The sequence below is a fragment of the Haliotis cracherodii genome, unplaced genomic scaffold (assembly GCF_022045235.1).
Source record: "Haliotis cracherodii isolate W230 unplaced genomic scaffold, xgHalCrac1.p SCAF_4, whole genome shotgun sequence".
NCBI lineage: Eukaryota > Metazoa > Mollusca > Gastropoda > Lepetellida > Haliotidae > Haliotis > Haliotis cracherodii.
The window spans coordinates 57,475,549-57,497,490 of record NW_027266297.1 but is presented as its reverse complement, the minus strand read 5'-3'; the positions used below and the strand labels follow the sequence as shown (position 1 = coordinate 57,497,490).

At 40.9% G+C, this 21,942-nt stretch overlaps 1 protein-coding gene across 6 annotated transcripts in view; it reads right to left on the bottom strand.

Moving 5' to 3' along the window:
* LOC139479772 (roundabout homolog 1-like) overlaps positions 1 to 21,942 on the bottom strand; it is a 108,622-nt gene that overhangs the window by 37,707 nt on the left and 48,973 nt on the right. For 4 of the 6 annotated variants that reach the window (XM_071262631.1, XM_071262630.1, XM_071262633.1 and 1 more), the window contains one exon: positions 211 to 268. The gene's annotated coding sequence lies outside the window, so the exon portion shown is untranslated. Of the gene's footprint in view, positions 1 to 210; positions 269 to 636; positions 656 to 5,645; positions 5,713 to 21,942 lie in introns of those variants that run through there. The other 2 variants (XM_071262632.1, XM_071262634.1) reach the window with 2 other exon arrangements.

The following is a 21,942-nucleotide window of genomic DNA, read 5'->3' as shown; positions in this document are numbered from 1 at the left end:
TTGATATTACCATCTAGATGTTTCAGATAAAAATCCTTCAATAATAAATCCTGACCTAACGATTACTCTTATTCTTTTTTTAAAGATATTTTGTGCTTGTCCAGTGTTTTTTGTCGGAATGATCTGTTGGATATGTGAAAATGTTTTGTTTGTCAACCCTGTGTCTTCATCTCAATTTAATCTACAGGAGCATGTCGATGCAGGTCTTACCTGTTCCTGGAATCAGTAGAAGTCCTGCCTCACACACAATATATAGGTAATTCCAAATCTGAAAACAAACAACACGGTATCAATAACAAGCTAATGTAGTCAGGGGAAAGTAAGAGCTACAGGTTCCAGCAAATTGTGACAACCTGGAACAGTGTTGGAATCTGAGACTGCAAGCTGAGATCTGCCCCGTGAATTGAAATGGCTGCATCCTTCCTTTAAAGACCTGGAATATTCATCTTCAACAAAACAAGTAGCAACCCAAGTTTGATTAGAACATAAAGCAGCTCACAAGCATTAATGCCAGCGAGTTAACTTTTGTATTACTAATAATACATCAGCTGCCTCATGCCCATGCCCCCAAACCCTGCTAAAACAAGATGTTTAGAGACTAAAGCCAATCTCCAAACTCCCAGCTCAAACACCCACCTTATCCAGACCAAAGCCGATCTTCAAACACCCAGCTTATACAGACCAAAGCCGATCTTCAAACACCCAGCTTATACAGACCAAAGCCGATCTTCAAACACCCAGCTTATACAGACAAAAAGCTAACCTCCAAACTCCCAGCTCAAACACCCAGCTTATACAGACCAAAGCTAACCTCCAAACTCCCAGCTCAAACACCCAGCTTATACAGACCAAAGCTAACCTCCAAACTCCCAGCTCAAACACCCAGCTTATACAGACCAAAGCTAACCTCCAAACTCCCAGCTCAAACACCCAGCTTATACAGACCAAAGCTAACCTCCAAACTCCCAGCTCAAACACCCAGCTTATACAGACCAAAGCTAACCTCCAAACTCCCAGCTCAAACACCCAGCTTATACAGACCAAAGCTAACCTCCAAACTCCCAGCTCAAACACCCAGCTTATACAGACCAAAGCTAACCTCCAAACTCCCAGCTCAAACACCCAGCTTATACAGACCAAAGCTAACCTCCAAACTCCCAGCTCAAACACCCAGCTTATACAGACCAAAGCTAATCTCCAAACTCCCAGCTCAAACCCCAACCTTATATAAACCAAAGCTAATCTCCAAACTCCCAGCTCAAACCCCCACCTTATCCAGACCAAAGCTAATCTCCAAACTCCCAGCTCAAACCCCCACCTTATACAAACCAAAGCAAATCTCCAATCTCCCAGTCCAAACCCCCACCTTATACAAACCAAAGCTAATCTCCAATCTCCCAGCCCAAACCCCCACCTTATACAAACCAAAGCTAATCTCCAATCTCCCAGCCCAAACCCCCACCTTATAAAGGCCTACACACATCTCTCACTCCCAACTCCAACACTCACTATATACAGACCCAAACATTCTCCAAATGATTCTATCCAAAGTCAACTGAAGTGTAAGAGTACATGGTTCAGAAGATGACATAACAATCCAAACATACATAGGACTACATGACATCTACTTTACAAATTTTACTTCTTTCCTCACAAGACCTGTAAATTATTCATTCTGTCAGCTTTGATCAAACAGATCTATACACAATTCAAAATTCATTTGTAAATTCCACTTTTGGCATCAAGGCTAAAATGATGAAAACCTATACATTTTCTAGCAAGAGAAACAAATACAAGTAGAATATTATTCCCATTGCCACGGTCAGACTCTGACGTCCAGGGATGAAGTGGACAGAACCCTGAATACTAAGCAGTGGATTCATCCCACACCATTGTCCCACAAGTCCTTAAATATTCAAATCTTCTCAATCAATTGTTCGTGAAAAATGTGTAAGGTTCAATGGAAAAAGTGCTTTTTTAAAACAGGCTTATAAATATTCTATTGGAGGAGCATAACAAGATTAGAATATTTCAGGGGACAAAGGAAATTGTTGGAAACCTTGGTGAAATAATAATCTTTTCAACATCTGTGGACGTACCATGTCTGATGCTATATTTGTGTAAACGAAACTAACCAACGTTCTCATCACCACAAAAACAACATCAGAATGAGAAAATTATACTTTCAGTAGATCAATATGGCACAAAATATCATTTGAATCCCACCAGTATAATTTAACAATCACCATTATCATGTACCAAACAATAAACGTCAAAGGAATCCTTTGCAGAAATTACATTCCACACACTAAGATTCCAATGAATACTGAATTATCTGCCCTTACAATTCCAGAAGAACCTTTCCCCATCATAAAACATCAGGACAAAACGAGTCTGCTGCTCTGAACATTAGAGGTATTTCCTGCTTCACGTCATTTCGGACTCATCTTACACTACATAAATACCTTTCTTACGCAAAGTGACAGTATGATCAATACTGTATCTAAATTAGCTTCTACTTTATCATTAAATCACATTTGCCAGAATGTATGCTTTCATTTGACTGTGACTGTTGTGTGGAAGATCTCACCTCTTGGTGCGACGCTAATTGCATGAATGGTCCATCTGCCATGCTATACAAGACCCCAATCACCATCTGCAGCACCATCATTCTTTATAATCCACAAATGCAATTTTGTACAATTCACTCATTTATCAGAACCCTAACTGCAATTTCACCATTTCCCAATGATCACTAAAGGTCATATCAGATTGCTGTACTGGAATGGCGATTCCACAATCCACCGGAAGAAATTAACCCTTGGCCCTAGAAGCAATCAATAACCATATTGTAACGGTATTCCAATTGAGAGCAGAAGGCAGGAACATTCCGTGAACATGGCCACAGTGACTTCACTAGCAGTTTGGTGCCATGTGAAGTCCCAGCGGCATGTTATCGGAGTTCCTGATTATGGACCCAAATCTGCGTATTCAAAGACGTATCCACCGGGATTTGGTACTTATTCACTCCAGCTCCTGTGAGGCAAGTCCTGAGGGGGGTAGATACTGGCTTCTATTAATGATACATATCCATGCATATTTACCACCTTTCTGATTGTTGTCGCTGGTCATTTAGCTGATTGAGCTGGGTCATGAGTTGGCGTAAGGTTAACAATTGTGAATATACAGCAAGGCGGAAGGAAGTGTTGGTCTTGAGCTTAAAGCTATCAGGAACAAACTCCAGTGTTAATCTGGCTCTGAACGTATTATGTTGAAAACGTACTGCATCAGCCTGTGACATAACCTGACCCTTGACCTTACATTTGTTGAATGTGTACTTACCTACGTTTGTTCAATTTCTAGATCCCTACATTTGTTGAATGTGATTTTGTACAATTCACTCATTTATCAGAACCCTAACTGCATTTCCAAATGATAACTGAAGGTCATATCAGATTTCTGTACTGTGAGTGAGTGAGTGAGTGAGTTGGGTTAACGCCGCTTTTAACAGTAATCCAGTTATATCACTGCGTGTCAGCTTAATGTGGGAGGAAAGCCTGAAGTGATGCAGGTCTCAGACGTTTACCACTTCGGTGAAACCCACGAGCACAGGTATGGTGCTGACAAACCTAGAAACATAATCGGGGCGAACCGGGATCTCGAACCCACATTCACAGGTTTCTGGTTTCTGTAACTGCACAGCAAATCGCGGCGCCTTAGACGACTGGGCCACCTGTGCCCCCCGGAAAACATTAACCCTTGGCCCGAGAAGGTTCTAGATCCCTACATTTGTTGAATGTGTACATACCTTGAATGTGTAATTGGACATTGCTCATAATATCAATCACTGGTTTGTCTGGCTAAGACTATTTAGGCCATCATTATGGAACTGTCTTGTTGGTTTCGGGCAACCCGACCCGATGGTCTGAAGTTTGGTAGGTAGGAACTTCTTTATTTTTTAACTGCTTGAACTTTAAATATTAACAACAAAACCACCATAAACCTAAATCAAAACGATTTGAGTTGGGGGTAATTTCATCGGGATGGCAGCTTGCCAATTTTATTCAGAGCTTACAGGCTGCCATGATTTAGCAGAAACATTCAGAGTGCAGCACCAAACAACCAAACAAAGCAAATCACAAGATAAGACATTTAATGTGGGTTGAATGCATGTTTCACATTGTATGTTCAGTGCAAAGCTGACATTAATCTTCACAGAACAGTTCAAGCAAGCAAACCCTGCTGCTTCATGATCTGAATGCTGGATCAGAGACACAGCAAGGCCTGTATGACAGTAGACATGGATCACAACCCACGCAATCATCAGCCGATGGCTTGGCTGGTCTAGACATGATTCTTCTGTCATGCTGTAGTGATAAGCAGTGTTGGAATTACCCATGAAAGTCAAGGGGACCTTGTCTAACCCTGATGTTAATGGTGGACTATTTAGGGAATCCCTAGATGCCAAAGGAGCCAACCTCAAGGACCCCATGAACCTTCTTAATATTGACCTCAGGGTATGACTGCAATGACAGCATAAAAATCCCCTCTCATTCCTAATGTCAAAATACTTCAATGTATTTTTGCTCTCTAAAAAAACATATTTGACAATCATTTGGCAAATTCTCCACTTCTTAAACTTACTTTTATGCAGGTTTTGCCACACAAAATGTTGCATCCTAAATACTCAAATAAAGAATGGACACCAATAAAACAAGTCCAACTGGATGCAAAACACTGTGGATTTTGGAATGACTGACACTAAGCAGCTGAAGCATGTATGGCAGCTGTATCTAATAGTAAGATAAAAAGTACAATCAATGTTATGACGGTCCATGTCAGATTTCCTTCTGTTCACTGGATGGTACACAGAAGCCAACATTTCAATGTTAAAACATATTTTGTATTTCTTAACTTGCAAAGAGTGACAATCAATAAACTATGTAGGCCTAATTAAGCTAATGACCACGCATGGACAGGCATTCTCTGTGAAATTCCAGTCTAATTTCCTTGTACCAGCTGTGTACACTGAGGTGACTCAAGAGTTCTTAAAATGGATGCTAAGACAAATTAATTGGCATGTGCCAGATGCCTGGTCACCCTCAACAAGCAAGGGTATGTCACTATGAGGGCTGTCAGCATACATGCATAGTTTTGTTTGTTTGTTGTTTTACGCCACACTCAGCAATATTCCAGCTGTATGACAGCGGTCTGTAAATAATCGAGTCTGGACCAGACAATCCAGTGATTGATATCATGAGCATCGATCCACAAATTGGGATTCGATTGACATGCATCAACCAAGTCAGTAAGCCTGACCACCCGATCCTGTTAGTCGCCTCTTACGACAAGCATAGTCGCAGCTCATTTCTTAACATTCAGCATGTCATCAGTGTACTGATAATACCCCAGAACTGACAGACTATATGAGCACAGCTAGGGTTTACTTTGCACACTGATGCATCATGAAAGCTTGGCCTGTTTGAACAGCCATGACAAATACAGGTGTTATTTGTGTCGCAGAAAGCAAGACATGTGAACAACCAACACCATAACTTCCCAATTATGTAATTCCCCCATCAGCCTGTCAGGAGACATGACAGTGTGACCTGCTGTGACACTGCACTACGTATATGCACACTTACATGAACGGCTGCAGGTGATCGGGGTTGACCGGGACAACCATACACAAAGTCACATAAGACACCACAGAGACGTGCAGCCAGGTAGACAGCTATATAAACATGGACACTTTCAACTCAACCTTGGGTAGGTCGGGCAATAGCTTAGTGTAAAATGTTATAGTGAACACTTTCAACAAGATCTTGGGTGTGTGTAAATAACTGTTCTTGAACAACATAACTTGAAATCTTAATATCTAATTATACTGTCAGCGTATTCAAAATTTGAACTTAGCTGAATTATTATTCCCAAATCAAGTTAACAATACCCTATTATATAAGATATCCTAGCAAGCACAACAATTTCCAAGCAATGACATAATGACCAATGTTAGCAGTGACACATAAGGACAAAGGTGGTAGCCCTGGTTCACACCAACTTGTGAAGGCAGAAAAAGATGCCTCCCAAATATATCCCAAACACTCGACACTCAATACGTTTAGGAGTGGTGGGGTAGCCTAGTGGTTGAAGTGTTTGATCGTTACGCTGAAGACCTAGGTTGCAGTCCCATGGGTTCAATGCATGAAGCCCATTTCTGTTGTCCCACGCTTTGAAATTGCTGGAATATTGCTAAAAGCAGCGTAAAACCATACTCACTCACTAAATGATATGTTGAGTCTATAAATACCTCCCTTCTTAAATAAAGTGTTCTAAAATAATACCTGTCCTGCCACAACACAGCCAATATAGCACAGGACAACAGTTGCTTTTCAGTATGTGATCCCATCAATAAAAATGTTTAAAGGGTAGAACTAGAACTACAAATAGACACAGGCATCTGTCGATTGACACTAGGGTTCATGTGAGAGATCACATCTGTATGCCTCAGTCATCAACACAGGTACGATTTCATTCAGTTTTACCACCTGCACCAGGTGCAACCTAGTAAATTTATCAGGTTGCACAACCAAAATACAATACTGGCTGCACCAGTTTATCATAAATTGAAAGACTGTATTTTCAGTTATTTTTAAGATCAAATAAATTCAAAGAACATAAACTTGAGAATGTGCTCCAGTATTTTCTTTTGGGTAAATCTGTACATGGCTTTTCACATCATCAATATATAGTAATGTCCAACCTCAAATAGAAGTTTCAAAGTGTCTGATGTGATTGTAACCTCATGAGTGACTGTCCAAGTGGGAAGGGTGAAGAATTAGTTTTACAGGCTCACTGCATTCAGCCCACCTGTATATTTCACAAACTTCATAAACTTTTGTTTCCTGGATTCAAAAAGATTTGCAGCCAAATCTAAAAGAATTCAGTTTTCCCCTTTTTTTCAATTATAACTGCTGTGGTGGGAAATGTTACCTGCACTGCGTGCATCTTGGCAATAAAAGTTACCTGCACAAGCAATGTTTTACCTGAACTGGAGAAGCTTGGATATAGTGAAATCGATCCCTGCAATATTAGATAATTCATTGAAAGTGGGAGACACACCAGCAACCAGCCTATGGATACACCACCAGGCATGTCACACATTGTGTCCATCCAACTGTAATTTCCTTTCGACTCTCATGATAAGCATGTGGAACAGGGATCTACTCTGACTCTCCATGGGCTGTAAGGAATGTAACTTGGCTGTTTGTGTGTAGGGTACATACATACATTAACAGGGGGATATTTATCTCACTTTCCTGTGTTAGCTGTACAGATTAATCACTGGAGGAAATATGTCAAGAATCTTAGTAAAGAACAAAGTGTTGACATACTGAAACAACAGCGTACTTGACCGATTCAACACTGTCCCATATCTGGATGTACTCTGAGCTCCCCTTCTGCTACTGGACTGGACTGAATGACACTGCGGCCTGCACTACCAGTGATACAGCTTAATCATATCAACAGGGGAACAGGTGTCCCAGTCGTCTAAGGCGCTGTGATTCACCGTGTAGAGTTGCGTCCCTGGGGCACGCCAGAAACCTATGATTGAAGGTTCGAATCCCGGTTCGCCCTAATTATGTTTCCAGGTTTGTCAGCACCATACCTATGCTCATGGGCTTCACCTAAGTGGTAAACGTCTGAGACCTGCATCACTTCCGGCTTTCCTCCCACATTAAGCTGACACGTTGCGATATAACTAGAATACTGTTAAAAGTGGCGTTAAACCCAACTCACTCACTCGCTCACTCATCAGACTAACCTCTTCCATTCAAGGAAACTATTGTATTCTAACATACAGGCTGTAGGATCCCCTACATCAGGAAACAGGTGATGACACAGCTTGAGTATCCTCATAAATCTTCACATCACTTCCTGACATGACAGCCATATTAGCTCTCAGAAATATTTATTCTTTCAATCCATTGCTTAAGAGTGATACATCCACTACATACTTTGTAATTTTGTTTAAGATTTCCCTGTTTCCACCCAGCAGTGAATGGGTACCCGGTAGGATGAAGATGATCATGTAAACCCTTGCATCTTGCAGCTCACAGGATTTCAGACTCCCCATGAGCAGTGAATGCAAACTGAATGCACACTGATCTGACCAGGGTTAACATGGAGTGGAACGTTATGATTCATAAGTCACCTATTATTACCCCAGAGAAGAACCGGCTTAGAATCAGTCTTCAGCAACCCTTGCTTATCTCCCCCTGTGAAGATCAGGGTTAGAATTGGTCTTCAGCAACACATGCTCGTTGTAAGGGGAGAAGAGACTCAATGACTTGCTTAAAACATGTCATTGTATCCCAGTTGCATAGATCGATGTTCATGATGTCAATCACTGGATTGTCTGGTCCAGTTCAATTATGTACAGACCAGCAGCTTATGGTTGGAATATTGCTTAGTGAGATGTTAAACAACAAAAGAACCTATTATTATTATTATTATTATCATCATTATTGGAGTAACTATGAGTAAGACATAAATCTGACACAGAAAAAAGTGTGCAGGAAACGAAATGCAATATTCCCAACACAGCCCATTCCAGTGTCCATTACATCCCCAGTTGTTCCCCACGTCAGGGCCTCTCCACAGGTTATCCCCACGTATATTGCTGTATATTGCCCTGCTTGCCATGCCTCAGCAGCCATAATGTACATTAGACCACAAGATATTACTTTCATCACTCTCAATCCATCACATACAGTTTTATAGCCATAATATTTTGCTGCTAAATCCTCCGAGCATAACTGTAACGAAAGGATTTCACAGTTGCCAACAAACTGCGAGGATATGAGAAGAATCGGCAAAGAATGAGGCAAAGAACTCTCCGGGGAGAAACGTCGAGCGTCTATCAATGCACGGCATTGGTCGATGCCAATGTAATGTTGACAGACTGTGCCCTTCAAGAAATTTCGGCTTAATAAGATTTCTCACTCATACTCATTGTCAGGAAATAACTGTTTATTCTGGCTCCAGATCGAAATCTTTTGTTTTCCTAAACCCTGAATAATTCCAATTTGAAATGCATTGCAGTCTCACTCTAGAAGGAACACCAGCACATGTAGACAGGGTGTTGCAGATCGTGGGAGAAGCTTCCACTTGCTGCATGTCAAGGTGGAGATATCTGTAGGAATTATGTATGATCTGGGTTCTGTTTGTCTAGCAAGAATATGTTTATCATGTGTATACAGGAAGGTGGCATACAGACTGCAATATGTATTTTCCTTGTTGCACAAACATCGCAAGGAAACACTTCAAATGCTTTCAACATAATAAAAATATATCGTCGGGAGTAAACGTGTTCTTGTTATTTTCAACGTGTGATTGTTGAACAAATTTGAAAACCCAAATTTAAACAAGCTATTTTTTCAAATAAAAGACAAATTTCACAAAATTGTTTCCTAATGATCTTCCTTGATAGTTTTTTTCAAAGGAAACAACAATTACTGTACTCAACACCATTGGATAAGAAAAAAAGTTCATTAAATGCATTTAGGTTTTAACATAACAGTTTTGAAAATGTGTCAAATACATTTTTCATCTTTTTGGGACAGAATCTACGAGTGAATGTTTTCCTCCAATGACTCATCAATACCTTCATTCAATTGATTGAAATGTTTTGACAGCTCTACAAAGCATGCTGGGAAATTTGTGTTGAGGAATGAATGTGTGGTGACCTCAAGGTCACCTCTAATTCGTGCAGCATCCTCTCTGATCGCAAGTGATTACGCCAGACTGACATGGAGAGCATGAAATTGATGGGCGGAGTACAAACACGATAACTTCTTCATTTTCATGTCGAACTTATGAGGAAGAAATTCTATTATTTGCTTGTATGGCCTATAATGTTTTATCCTCATTTGCCAATGAGTTTCAATAGTTTATCTAATTTTGAATTATAACTTCTGTGAGTCCATGATTCGAGGTGCAACTCTATTGATCCTGGCTGCTGCAGAGTGCTCCTTACTTCATTAACGGCAGAAACACATGACAAATTACTTGGATGTTTGCTCAAGGTTCAACGAACAACGTCAGTAGAGAAAATACTTCCAATACAACGTGACAGTTTCTTCATAATGCAGAGCTCCAGATAAGCTTTTGGTGTTGTGGGTATTTTACCTATGCATTTTAAAATCATTGGGTATCAGTAATTCTATCTGGGTATTCAAAGTTCTGTTACCCACTAGTTTTTACACATGTGGGTATTTTAGTTAAATATTTAAAAACACTCTTCATCTAGTCCCTGCAAACTGGTGTCGTGTTGGTTCGAGAGCTTTATAGGACTCAAAAATACCATGATACTTCCACAAGAAAGTGTGATGGCAAATGATCATGATGTAACTGTCATCGTGGAGTTTGGCAAAGTTGATGGAATACCCGTTTATAATTTCAAAATAAGTTGCTGATTTGCTAATCAAATACGCAGGGTTACTTTACAATATTTTGATGATACGCACAAGTTTTATTTTTGTAGCATATCTGTAATTTTCTTTGGGTATTTGATACGCTTGGATTTTATTTTACTGCGTATTTATGCAATTCTGATGCGTATTTCACGCAGATACGCAGCTTATCTGGAGCTCTGATAATGCAAAAGTTCTGCTTATGTTGACGTTTACATAAAACTGCTGTACGGACTGATATCTTGAATTAAACTCGTCTCCTATGACCTGAAAAAGTGAAGTCTCTGAAGACATTGTCGGTGAGTGAGAGAATGCTGTTTTATGCAACAGTATTGTGAGTGAGTCAGACCGGGCACCAGTGGTGGTCACCCGTGAAGATCCGGTGGAGAATAGGCCTTCAGCCATAAAAGGCAACTATGCTTGTCGTAAGAGGTGAGTAATGGGATTGGGTGGTCAGACTCACTGACTTGGTTGAGGCAAGTCATCGTATTCCAATTGAGTAGATCAGTGCTCATGATGTCAATCACTGAACTGTCTGGTCTGGACTCGATTATTTACAGAATGCTGTCGTATAGCTGGAATATTGCTGAATGCGGCATTAAACAAACAAACAAACAAACAAACAAACAAACAAACAAACAAACAAACCCATGGTGGGCAGTGTGAACAATGATCTACCGTCAGGGTACAGTGTCAGACACAGACCGACCACACAAGGTCAACCTATCTTCATTTACTGTTTGTTTGTTTGTTTGTTGTTTGTTGTTTAACGCAGCATTCAGCAGCATTCAGCAATATTCTAGCCATATGATAGCAGTCTGTACATCAGCCAGGAACAGACAATCCAGTGATGGACATTATGAGCATCAATCAACACAAGCCTGACCACCCGATCCTGTTAGTGGCCTCTAATGACAAGCATAGTCGCCTTGTTTGGCAAGCATGGGTTGCTCAGGACCTAGTCGAACCCAGATGTTCACAGGTTCCTTCATTTACTGAGCTAAAAAAACAAGCAAAGATGCTCAGAACCTGAGTGGGTTGTGTGGAAGCCGCTTCGAACAATATTCCAGTTACTTCACGGCAGCACAGCTGGATGTGAGAGGAAATTCCAAAGTGATGGGGGCCTTAAACATTTGGTTAGCCCAGGACCACTGTTGTGGTACTGAAAAACCATTGATCATAACCAAGGGCAAACACTAGTGACCCAATCTTCATAACAGTGGGCTCTTGTGACAAGGACGGTTCTGGGTACCTATTTCAACCAATTATCATCCCAAACCCAACCTTTTCTCAAAATATTATCCATAAATTCATTTATTCCATATATTATTTAAAAATATATCTAATATATCATAAACTAACATTAATTCCCACCGACGACCTAATCACTCATCAAGTGAGTGAGCTTTCAGCAAGAATTGGACCTGGGCTTTTGGCGTCACGTCAGACACTTTGACTTACATCCCTCACTTCCTGGAGACAAAAACTTGCAGACCAAGACAAGACTTAGTTGGTAAGGTGAGCTAACAGAACGCTGCAAAATGGCGGCAGAACAATAGTGGGGGACCGGTGCCGACTCAGACATGTGACTCATGTCCCTTCGTCTGCCTGTGTCAAATAGGCTGCCGCTTCAAGTAATTGCTGCATTTACCGTCATACAACCTACAATTTACCCTCCACAGATCATTGTTTATTCCAGTCTCTCACGCTGGATCCAACTCAGGGATTTTGAATTTTGACGTCAAGGATAAACAGTAATTATATGTCTTGTTAGAATCCTGGGACATGTGTAATGTGTTCTCGGACAAATGGCAATGGAGAATTTATGTCTTTATAATGACATACTTTGTTGATTTGTTGATTTGACATCGAAATAGTCTGATAAGGTTGAATGCATGAAGACAAAATAAGAATGTAGCAAAAAAAAAGAAAATATGTAATTGTTTGTAGACACAGAGGTATAAAGTTTTTTACAGCTGTCACATGATATGAGTTTGATAATTAGGTGCATGTTTATTGACAACTATTTCACTACAACAAACATCATAAGATTATCTGTAGGGAGTGTTATATTTACTTCTGTTGAACCATTTTCTTTGATCCAAAAACAGGCATACAAAATAGACACCAAGGTTTAAAATGATATATTTCTTTAGAACCTTTACAAATATCGCTGAAACAAATCTGACCCAACAGCCCCACTCAACAAATTACATCTCAAAACAACATGAAAAAAATAAATAACTTAGAAATATGATAATAGGGGGATTATGGAATTTAACATGTATATACACATATATATATGTATGTTGGGGGGTGGGGGAAGTTGAATGGGAAAGGGGAGGTCAAGCGTTGGGGAGTTGGATGGAGAGTTGGGGAGGGGTAAGGAGTTGTATGTTAAGGGGGTGGGGCATAGGGGAGTTGGGTGAAGGAAAAAGGCACTACCAGGTTGGGGGGGGGGGGGGGGGGGGGGGGCTGTGAAGGTAGTTGGATAGATTATAATATTAACATATTAACATGATGTGTAGTGTTCAACATTCACACTAACATTTCATCCTATTCCCAGACAACTACTTAAACTTTATAAACCTCACTGGTTCTCAGAAAAACACACAGACAATATGATATCATACTTCCAAATGATAACAATACTTACCAAAAATTAATCCACATTTGCACCAAGTCTGGACAACACAGTATGATCAAATGTATTCCCAACAAGACTAGCTTCCACGGATACTAGGATCTGTACAGCAAAAGTCAGGTAATCCGTAGCAAGGATTAGGAACAAGCCCCAACCCACATATTACCCAATTCCTCAACTCTCAATCCCAAAACACAATATCCTCCAGGCTAGGAAAGCCTACCATGTAGATAGAAATCAATGATCTGATACACGCTTGTAGACACCCAGGTGCTTGCCCTAAGGGACAACAAGATGTATTGTCTCTCAATGACTTTACAACCAGACTGGACCCTCTTTAATCAACCTGTCCTTACCAGACAAGTCTTCAAAGGACAACCAGCCAGAAGTCACTGGTAGTCAGTCGTGCTGAAGTTTCAGACATAGCAAGAAGCTCATGGTAATTTGGCATTGTTCTATTCAATGATATTCATCTCCAAAAAGAACTAGCTTGCCATAAAGAAACAGCGTCTGTATGGGCCAGCCAATGCTGGCTCTTCTGGAGACGACTGGGAGATTGTAACTCCCTAATCCCGCCCCTAATTTCCACCCCAGGAGAAAAGATGTATTGTTGGCCAAATAGCCAGTGATTAGCAAGTCCAGACGGAGCTTGGTGGACTTAATGAAGCGCTTATGAGCCCCGAGTTCACACTGCTAATCACTGAGTGTTGGACCCTCACTGGCCGTAATGTCTGAATTGAGTACATAGGGCGGGATGGATTAGGTTTTTATGGGACAATGGATTTGGGCAAGGGGGACAACAGGATTATGACAGTATATCTAGCTGAGCTTGGGGTTTTGCTATTTTGAAAGGTGACTATCAAACACTGTGATTAAGTAAATGATAAATGACTTGCTGTTAGTACTATATGATATGAGGATTATAAAAACTGAAAAAGAACCCTTTGTGTCGGTCAAACACTATAATTAAGTTAAATATTAAATGACTTGCTGTTATTAGTACTATGAAATATGAGTATTCTAAAAACTGAATCTGTTCTAATAAAACTTACTGTATTATTAACCTATTAATAACATGTGTATTACTTGTTGAAGCTATATGAGTCATGGATTTCATCGTTATATTCAAACATTATTCTGTGACTAACAAAATTTTGTACTGACGTCTGTGGCATTAATAAAAAACTTATTTAATGTGGATTTCTAAGAACAGAAAGATCTGTCCATTTATTAATGTCAGGAAATTCATAGATGGATTTCAATTACCAGTAAGTTATGGTTAAAATATGGAGATTAAATGCAATTTTTAGAAAAGAACAAGGGATAAAAAAGTGTCTGGACAGATACAAGCAAGCAAAAGCTGTTTCAATGCATCTGATAATCAAAATTTTAAAAACCCAGTAGACATCTAACTATCAAACTTCTAAAATGATTCGGCCGCAGCACAAGCCAATATGCTAGATTTACCAACTCTTCCACGCTTCATATTTAGGTCCACAACAGAATTGATCCAAGCACTCATATATATCTATATGTTAATTTGTCTGCTTTCAATTTCCACAGTACCAATATTTTGGCCTGTCAAAGCATGGTAAATTACTGAGAATTTGAGATTTCAATTTTTAATAAAAACACGCAAGATGGATTGCGCCTTGACAATCTAAGATACTGCACAATGTCACATCGACGCAGACCATCTAATTCACCATCACAGAATTAATTTAATTTCTTTTAATCTGAGCTCGTTTCCATGTCTCGACCACGGAAGGCGGTCAAAGGTGATGAATATTCACAAAATTCAATTTTCTCTCCCACGGCGCGAGGTTAGGATCACAATTACTCGGTCCCAGCAGACGTCAAGGAGAAGTGATAAACAAGGTGATCGCAGCAAGGTAAATGGCTCCACCAATACTCCGACCAGCGTTTCCACAGAATTGACCAAGAAGAACCAGAACATGGCTGCTCCAGCTGACAAGCAGTTATGGAAATGCGTTCATCTTGATCGGGAAACTAATCCGTTCACCAAAAGCTTGCACGCCTTCAAAGACTGCTGTTAATAAATCTGCCTCTCTTGTGACTTAAGCGAGAACGCGATGCTGGTTGCTGATGTTGTTCGGAGAATGCCTGATCTGTCTGTGTTGTGCAGAGACGACGACTTCATGACAGATCAGAACACAAGGGGAATATTCATATTTTTATTGGGAAGCTTTGAAAAAATGAAAACCCCATTATCTTCAGCTTCAAAGGCCATAGATTTTGATTATTCCCACCAAAGCGGTTTTTACATGGTGGTTTATTGTTTGTCCAGCTTGGAATAAATAAATTACTTGTGTGTTATTTTTCCACCTTAGGGATGCAACTGAATTGCACATCACTGGGTTTTCACATCTCTAGAAGGCTCATACACTTTTTGAAACTGAAAGGTCACTGAATCCATCTTGGTCTGTACTGACTGCCGACTCATCTTGCTGTACGAAGCCTGCTGTACAGGTCCTGTAGTGTGTAGGCAGCCATTGTATGGAGCCTACTGTACGGAGCCTGGTGTACAGATCCTGTAGTGTGTAGGCAGCCATTGTATGGAGCCTACTGTATGGAGCCTGGTGTACAGATCCTGTAGTGTGTAGGCAGCCATTGTATGGAGCCTACTGTATGGAGTCTGCTGTACAGATCCTGTAGTGTGTAGGCAGCCATTGTATGGAGCTATACTGTATGGAGCCTACTGTACAGATCCTGTAGTGTGTAGGCAGCCATTGTATGGAGCCTACTGTACGGAGCCTGGTGTACAGATCCTGTAGTGTGTAGGCAGCCATTGTATGGAGCCTACTGTATGGAGCCTACTGTACAGATCCTGTAGTGTGTAGGCAGCCATTGTATGGAGCCTGGTGTACAGATCCTGTAGTGTGTAGGCAGCCATTGTATGGAGCTATACTGTATGGAGCCTGATGTACAGATCCTGTAGTGTGTAGGCAGCCATTGTATGGAGCCTACTGTATGGAGCCTGGTGTACAGATCCTGTAGTGTGTAGGCAGCCATTGTATGGAGCCTACTGTATGGAGCCTGGTGTACAGATCCTGTAGTGTGTAGGCAGCCATTGTATGGAGCCTACTGTATGGAGCCTGGTGTACAGATCCTGTAGTGTGTAGGCAGCCATTGTATGGAGCCTACTGTACGGAGCCTGGTGTACAGATCCTGTAGTGTGTAGGCAGCCATTGTATGGAGCCTGGTGTACACATCCTGTAGTGTGTAGGCAGCCATTGTATGGAGCTATACTGTACGGAGCCTGGTGTACAGATCCTGTAGTGTGTAGGCAGCCATTGTATGGAGCCTACTGTATGGAGCCTGCTGTACAGATCCTGTAGTGTGTAGGCAGCCATTGTATGGAGCCTACTGTATGGAGCCTGCTGTACAGATCCTGTAGTGTGTAGGCAGCCATTGTATGGAGCCTACTGTATGGAGCCTACTGTATGGAGTCTGCTGTACAGATCCTGTAGTGTGTAGGCAGCCATTGTATGGAGCCTACTGTATGGAGCCTACTGTATGGAGCCTACTGTATGGAGCCTACTGTATGGAGCCTGCTGTACAGATCCTGTAGTGTGTAGGCAGCCATTGTATGGAGCCTACTGTATGGAGCCTGCTGTACAGATCCTGTAGTGTGTAGGCAGCCATTGTATGGAGCCTACTGTATGGAGCCTGGTGTACAGATCCTGTAGTGTGTAGGCAGCCATTGTATGGAGCCTACTGTATGGAGCCTGGTGTACAGATCCTGTAGTGTGTAGGCAGCCATTGTATGGAGCCTACTGTATGGAGCCTGCTGTACAGATCCTGTAGTGTGTAGGCAGCCATTGTATGGAGCCTACTGTATGGAGCCTACTGTATGGAGCCTGCTGTACAGATCCTGTAGTGTGTAGGCAGCCATTGTATGGAGCCTACTGTATGGAGCCTGCTGTACAGATCCTGTAGTGTGTAGGCAGCCATTGTATGGAGCCTACTGTATGGAGCCTGGTGTACAGATCCTGTAGTGTGTAGGCAGCCATTGTATGGAGCCTACTGTATGGAGTCTGCTGTACGGAGCCTACTATATGGGGCCTGTATTATGGAGCTTCTGTGGTTATTGTTGCTCATGGTGGCGACTTTTGATGGCCGGCAACCTGGGTTTGTGTTCTGTACTTCTAGGCTACTCAAGATGGCTGCTGGTGATTGCCATGAGGGTCTTGTTGTCAAACACCACTCAGCATAATTCCAGCTATATGACAGCATGCCAGGACCAGAAAATCCAGAGATTGATATTGTGAGCACTGATCGACGCCTTGCGGGTACAATGACATGCAATAAGCCAAGTCACTGACCCTCGCCAACTGGTCCATTAAAACACCACTGACAAGAATAGGTTGCTGGGGGACAATTCCAAACCAGAATCCGAATAAGGGTAATCTGTCTTATCTGTGTGTTGTCTGGTACCAGTCAGTTTATTCCAGTCAGTTTTACACCAACTGTGCAATCCGATACGTATCACGATACTTTCACTGCTCATGATGCTATATGTATCATGATACTTGCATGTGCACTTCTCTGTGGTGTGTAAGCCATCTTTTTCATAGACAGGATGGCCAAATACCTGGCACACTGCAATTCACAGTTGGCTGTGTCAAGTATGGTGCAATGTATGAAAATATATACATTTTCGCTACTAATTAGTTTTTGGTGTACAAGGAAACATATAAGGTAAGAATCGATAATTTTTACTTAGTGTGCAACTGTGATTGGTATTTTTATCAAGAAGTAAGTAATTATGATCCATCAATGCATCAGTGTATTGTCCCCCTACCAGCAATATCAGGCTGAACTGTACATAATCAAGTCCGGATTAGACACACAAGTCATTGAAGTGAGAAAATGAGTATCGTCTCGCCACTTCTAACAATATTTAAGCAATATCGTACCGTTGAACACCAAAATGGACTTCACACATTGGGGAATCAAACATGGACCATTAGCATGTCAAGCAAATGCGTTAGCTGCTAGGCTATTAACACAACCTCATCATCCCAATGACTGAAAGCATGAGCAGATATGATGATACACAATCAGCCTCATCGCCACCTATGGACTAGACCCCCTGTGAATGGTCCCCAGCTCCATGGGCTGTCGAGATGGGACATTCTCTATTCAAGGCATCTGGGTTTGATGCCACACAATCCACCTCCTTGCCACCTATGGACTAGACCCTCTGTGACTGGTCCCCAGCTCCATGGGCTGTCGAGATGGGACATTCTCTATTCAAGGCATCAGGGTTTGATGCCACATAATCAGCCTCCTCGTTTGAGCCCCTCTATGGTCTAGACCCTCTGTGTATGGACCCCGGCTGTCGAGATGGGACCTTTTCTAATCAAATAGGGTTGTCTTCATCAACAGGGAACTCATACTGGCAGCTGAGTTGTGTTCTGCTGTGGCCAATTAGCTGACAAAGCTCTCTATTTAATGACTCACGACTGTCACCTCGCTTCTTTCACAGTTAGCATTTAAGGCTTTATGTGCATGCCCTGCAAGATCCAGTGTATGCTGTGCAAAAGGACTTTTACAAACAGACATAGATTTAGTAGGGCACCAGCCATTTAATATCCTCAGAGGGTCCAAGGATTTTGTTTGAGACAGAATATTTTCTTCAGTCAGTACTTCAAAATATATTAATCTCTTAAAACAGCCGAACAATTTCTTTGTACCTACATCACATTCACTTTCATCCAGCATATTATAAAACTTGAAAAATATATCTTTTGGAACATTTCTGGGAAAAGACTTTTCTAAAATCGCCCCACCACACCCACAAATATTAATTAGTGGGCCCTTTAAGCCTATTACAATGTGACAACACTGGTTAAGTTGAATGTCATCTGAATGTCATCATAAAGCGTCATCTGTGCCCGGCTCTTCCGACACTTTGCAATTGTGCAGCATTTCCATGACTTACTAAATATGGAAATACTAGACTCGGCTAAGAGATGAACTGAATATGAGTCATAGCTTTTCTCTGTCAACAACAAATGACCTGATAAGCTTCAAGCGTGGAAACATAATTCACTTTAAAAGTCTTGAATCGATAACAAATTCAATCATTTAGGGTTCATCAATTCAAATTTGCTATTTTTTTCACATATATCTCAATACCAAAACACTACAGAAGTGTTAAGCTAATTATAGCTGATCTTTAAGGAATGACATTTTTCTTTAATTTTCTAAGGTGGATTATATTAGCAGTGTTAACTTAGAGCATGGTACTTCGAACATGGAAAATAGTGGTCATGGGACAATTTGGTAACCTTATAGAAACAAAATATTATAACCGAATGGAGTGATTAATTTGGCTTTACTGCTGTTTAACAATTCATCTTATTGTACAGCATGTCAGCTTAATGTGGGAGGAAAGCCCTAAGTGAGGCAACTTTGCACAGCGAAAAGCGGCATCTTAACTCTACAATGGTATGGTCCAGCTTAACATAAACAAATCCCCTCATACTGGAATGTTTAGACATAAAATTCTGAACACTATTCACATATTTTCTCAAACAATAACAATTATGCAAAGCCCACAACAAAGAAATTGTAAAAAACCATAAAAAATGGATTTCAAAATGTGTTAGTCTACACTTAAATATCAGTTCTAAGAAAAAGTAAATGATGTAAAAAATGCACACACACAAAAATGAACTAAAAACAAGCACAGACACATTGTCCTTATTGATGAAAGATTACGAAAGAAAATAGCCATTTTGAGATAGTAGGTAATTCTCTCAGCCGGAATAAAACAGCACAGGTGCATTAAGATGATTACTGCAGCCTCTGACAATTAAAACAAATTAGGTCCTTATAACCTGATCAGCATTGTTGACACTAAAATATACATGAAAGAGATTAATGCCCTACTTTTACTGCTGTTGTCGGGTGATTAGGCCTACGTTGATGCCTGATTGCTATCTAAACACCGCTCAAACTAGCTCCCCATCCTCCCAACGTACATATGTATGCTCTGTAATTGCATCATCAGTTAAATTGCTCTCAAACAGACACTAAAATGCCAATATTGCAATAATTGATGATTTAATAGTCTGATGAAGTCCCTGGGTGAAAATAACACGTACAGACATTAGGGTTCATAGATACAGCCACCAGGCAAGATATTCATGAATTGATCTTAAAAGCACAGCTGACAGTGTATATATCATACGAGGTGTATAACGAAATATGCATTATCATATTAGGTGGTTTTTGCATCAAACTGACGATCCAATATCAAGTTCAGTTTTAATTCCCCTCAGTCAAGATATGCAACTCTCATGAGATCCTCATAATTAAGATCCCGCTTTGCTCGTTGAATTAAATTAATTATGTCTGACAGCATCAAAGGACTAAGTAAGTCTCAATTCAATGTATGTTTTGAGGTTACCGCCTTGCCGTTTTACCAGAGCACATCCACGGGGACTGGTCTAATCTAGGGCTAGCTTTCCAGCACCATTGCTTTACAGTCTGGACTATTTGATCTGAAACTGAACCAGATAATTGGGGAATCGGTAGCCATCATTATCCCCTTGCGCAAAGCCATAAAATTTGGGCAGCCTCCGAAATAACGAGCAGTAATTGTGTGTATCAAAACACGGGCACCAAACACATCATCACACTCTTGCTGCATCGGGAAGATGCTGAACAGTGTTGGCAAGCATGGTCAATACTAAAACAGCCCCAAATGTCTCTCCCTGTACGTCAACGTTACAGCCTTGCCTGAAGAGGAAGCTGAACATAAATCACAGCTCATTGTCACCAATCAATAAAAGAAACTGATAATTCTATGATTGAGAACAGAGGCGAAAACAGCTCACGACAAATTGGCCATAGACACATATCTCCGTGGAATGGTCCCCCAGAGCTGTTGCCGCTCATGGAGCATGTCTGCTTGCTCGGCGCTTGATAGTGTTCCGACACCGTGTCCTAAGTCAGTCATGCTTACACATCGTTAATTAGAATCTCAATCATATCTCCCTTACCCATCATGCCGTCTGATTGAACAATTGATCTTCATCATAGCTCACGTTGTATCTCAAATGTCCTTGGAAATTCCATCAGTTATTGCTTGAACAAATATTATTGTTGACCATTTTCATGAATCTGTTTGCCACGTAAGCAATTCCCTATAGACATATTTGCCCAGGGCCGGAATGGGTCACAGTGAAGGTGTCGATGACATAGACCCATTTCATGATCATGAATATGAGCAGCAAATGCCTTTCGAGTTGTCAGTACCGTGAGACAAGCATTAAGAATAGGGCTGCCATTTTGTTCTTCTTGCTGCTGAAAACTTACCCATTGCAAAGGCTCACTTTGAGCATTCAGAAAACATTGTACCTCTAGTTCAATCTCAAAAAGGTTTAGTTATAATTCAAATTGTGTCTTGTCCATTACAAGGACAGATAAATATTCACAGCTCACTGACTGGGATTTTATGGTGTTCACAAACTCGTTAACAATCCTACACGCCCCTCTAGAGACACCTTAACAAGTTACAAAACCTATGGTCAGTGAAATATTTTGTAATTGAGAATTAAATTGTGACCTCCATCCGACTTTCAGCATGGTAACTCGAAATGAGCACAGGGTCAGTTGGGACGTGACAAGCAGGTGATGTCACTTCAAACATACTGACTTCATGACACAAGATGGCAATTGGCGTATCGGACAGTTAGATTCTTTCTCGAGTAATGATTATTGTTGCTATGCCATAATAAGCTATATGACGGCAGTCTGTATACCGTATTCGACGTAATAAGCACCCCG